Source organism: Agrilus planipennis, unplaced genomic scaffold (genome assembly GCF_000699045.2).
Source record: "Agrilus planipennis isolate EAB-ADULT unplaced genomic scaffold, Apla_2.0 scaffold3, whole genome shotgun sequence".
Lineage (NCBI taxonomy): Eukaryota > Metazoa > Arthropoda > Insecta > Coleoptera > Buprestidae > Agrilus > Agrilus planipennis.
In genome coordinates, this window is record NW_020442460.1 from 1,398,416 (window position 1) to 1,402,411 (window position 3,996).

The 3,996-nt window shown below is 37.9% G+C and overlaps 1 protein-coding gene across 2 annotated transcripts in view; it reads left to right on the forward strand.

The window, feature by feature from the left end:
* Positions 1-3,996, forward strand: part of LOC108742435 (prominin-like protein) — a 32,697-nt gene that overhangs the window by 12,363 nt on the left and 16,338 nt on the right. The gene's annotated exons all lie outside the window — the stretch shown is intronic.

A 3,996-nucleotide genomic window follows, 5' to 3' on the forward strand; every position in this document is an offset into this window, starting at 1 on the left:
CGGGAATCGAACCCGGGACCTTTGGCTTTACGCACCAATGTTCTGACCACTAAACTACGAGAGGTGACAACAACAACCACGACCAACCGACCTACAAGGTTAACGATCCGTCGAACTAATGTAACTATATACTGAATATACTATGATTAAACATACATATAATTTAGATATCTTTTAGAAGTGAGTTAGTTTAATATGAAATATTATTCTGAAAATTCATTTCTGAATTTTTTACCCACTACACGCTACCTCAAATTAATGAGGGAAAAATTGTTGCTGTTGTCACACCCCCGCCGGGAATCGAACCCGGGATATATTTAATGTACTATTTTTAAATATTTATTTTACAGGGTGCTTTCGCTAACATTATTAGATCAACAGGGGGTGCTTTGGTTTTGGTTTTATATGATCAAATCATTTACCATAGTCGTTTAGGTGAGATCCTAACAAATAAAAATGTTTGAAACGTATAAAATGATGTATTGCCTTGTTAATGAATGTGATAGGTAATTGTATCTTCAAAATAAGTGAATGTATTATGCACGTATGTATATGCTGAAAATAAAGACATTACAAAACAGAAATAGAATATCATTCCATAGTGACTTTTTTACTTATTGTTGGTATTTGCTTCTGCCTTTCAACACTTGTATCGTGTGCATTATCAAGTTCAAGTGTGGCTAGGCAATGAGCTGGACCCAGAAGGATGGGGTTGGAAATTAACAGATAATTATTTGGAGCCAATTCAAACTTTACTCCCGTCTGCTCCAGAAAAACTGCTTAATACTGTTTTTTATAAATGCAAGACGGATTGTAGTAAGAATTGTGGCTGTCAAAAGGTGGGTGTTAAGAACTTTAATATAGATATATAGATTCTTTTTATTTTGTTTAAATTCTTTTCTAAAATTATCATTCATAGTATTATTATTATTACTATTATTATAGCCAACAGTTGAAAGCAGGTAATATGTATTCGTATCCATGGAAACATGAATCTCATTATCTTGGGGGTTTCCAGATGTACCTAAGTATTTTTGTAACCGATCGGTCAAACCCTCTAGAAATTATAGCCAACAGTTAAAAGCAGGTAATATGTATTCGTATCCTTGGAAACATGAATCTCATTATCTTGGGGGTTTCCAGATGTACCTAAGTATTTTTGTAACCGATCGGTCAAACCCCCTAGAAATTAGAAATCAGAGAGATAGCAACTGACCTTTCCACGGTGCACACCACTTTTAACTACAGCTGCTTTATAGAGTTGCTATAAAATATAATATAGTTGTTGACGAAACTTCTCCGAAGGATTTTATCAATAAACGTGTTCTAAGTTACCAGTGTCCGATTTATTTTTATTATAAGTGGCAACAACTAAAAAGCGAATCCTTTTTTTTTGTGTTGCAAATCGCCAACGTGCAATTCATCGCTAACAGTTAGCAGCATTAGCTGATCTTTCTTCGTCTTGTTCATTGTGTCAAAAAAACCAAATTCAAAATGTCAAACCCAGCTGGAGCTGCAATGGACCAAGATCCAATTCCAGAACAAGCGCCAACTCCGGAACAACCTGTAACAACAAATATACTAGTTGATCCAGATACGGGGAACGAACTTCCAGATCCCAAAAGACCAAGATTTGATCTTAACATAGATAGAAAAGTCAGTGTGTTAAAATTACTCATCAGAGGGTATTACGGAGTTTTTGGTCATATGTTTTCAAACCTACCTATAGATGCACCTGAGAGACACGACCTTACCCTTGCTACCCAAATAACTAGCATCCTCTTTACGCTACACACAATCAATCGGCAGCAGTTTAAAACTGTCAATTCGAACACAAGAGTAAAATCAGAACAATCTGATTTTAAAATTACGTCGATGGGCCAACAACTCCCATTCAAGAGGGCCGAGCTTAATGCTATATGGGTAGCAAGAGCCACAGAGTTAGGGCTAGCATATGCCGACTTCCCCCCTGACTATGCTGATAATTGGTATGGGACAATAGGTCCATATTTTGATTTCTTCCTTGCTTTCGGTTTAAGGTTAAAAGAATTAAGAATTGGTCATACATCCATGCCTGTTGGAAAAGTGGGGGAGAGACAAAAACAAATTGCAGTCTCTAGATATGGAATTGGTGGACACCATCACATCCTATTAGAGGGTAGCACATTTCATCCAGAGAAAAGGGCCTCATTGGCTCAATCTTTAGGACCCTTAACAGCCGTCATAATTATGATAAGAACAGAAGGTCAATATAGGCGGAAATGGGAAAATGTAGTGAAACGTGCTTACAATCATATCTACTGCATAGACGATTTTATTGAGTTGACCAGAACAAACAAACAGTCAGCTGAGCTATCCACTGCTGTTTCATTACTTGGTGACATAGCTTTGCTCACAACCACAAGACAAGCAACCAGGATGGCATTTCCGTTGTCACTGCTTGCTCACATCTACACTCTAACTCCAGCCCCATTAAAAGATAAATTTCTGGCTTTCTTCAATGTCTCAGGGGCAGGAGGATTTTATACATGTAAGAGGGCACAAGCAGTGGCTTACTCATTCCAAGGAAATTACACTCCTGAAGAAGCAGCACAAATTTATTTCCACTGCATCTTCGGGACTTACAAGGAGGACTTAGGAATACTTGCGCAGATCACAAACATCACTACCTGGTACACGCGAGACCAAATGGGAACAAGATTCCAGAAGCCAACTACAGTACAGAGGCGAGTCAGCTTTCGACCACCAGTCCTGAAATATTATTCAAAACTATCCTCAGCCAACCAATCGGGACTTCTCTCAGCCAGCTATCCACAATTCTCCTCAATATCTTGTTTTAGTGGTAAGAGAAGAGTAACCTCTACAGAGGACATCATTTAAACTCTTTCAAGAAGGCAAGTAACACAAACGAGCACTAGAACCATATCAAGTCTTAATCAGGCCCTTGAAAGAATCTTGGTAGAGGTCATGGCAGAAGTACAAAGTAGGGGAAGAACAATTGAGTTAGGGACAACCACTTGGTTTGACATGGAGTCTATTAGATTGGATAGACCTGGGAACCCACTTCCAAACATGATCCTGAACGTATCAAACACTTTCTTTTTAGGTCCTCATTAGCTGTATTTTGCGATTAGTTTTCAAACTTTTCTTTGTTTAACAAATTATCTTTTTTAAGGCTCAATGTCTGTTGCCACTCTTTTCAAAATGTTTCGTGTTTTTTAGTTCTTGTATTTAAATGATATTTTTGTGTTAAAGTTTGGTTTTAAGAGAAAAAAAAATCTACAGTCCATTACTTCTTCGAAATGATTTCACCAATTTAATAACCGGCGTGATACCGCCATAACGAACATTTTTTGATTCAAACAAATTGGCTGTAGCCTCCTGTTTATTATTGATTTCCACAACGCCCTCTGTTAGAGCGGGTCGGGTATGTCTTTATAAACACTGTGACTAAATAGAGGTTTAGTTTGAATAGTGTTAGACTCAGTACGGGCTGATTTTTCCATGTGTTCCTTTTTAGTTTATTTCGTAATTTATTTTTACCTACATACTATAGCTTTATAGCAGGAAATTTAGATTTTGTAAAAATACTAACAGACAACAAATAAGATGCCCACAGAGCGGACATTTATTCTTTTTTCATTTTTTTTAAATATTAATAATTTAGATAAAGTTCTCATGGATTAAATCACTTTCGACTAACCGTTTCTCAAAGCAGCATTTATAGATCCGCTGTTTTAGGACTTGACAACACACACCGGACAAATGTTGCTTTTCCACGAACATTCGGGACACTACGGCACCCCAGAACTGGTACCCACCAGCGGATGGACTAAAGTGTACGGTCCTATAGGTTTCTACCTTAATGATGGCCAAAGTCCTTCAGAAATGTATTCCGATGCTCAGAGACAACTCAGTGATGAGGAGAAGAAGTGGCCGTACCAGTTTGTCACCGCACCAGAGTACAATGCACAAGGGAGGGGCAGTGTGTCGGGA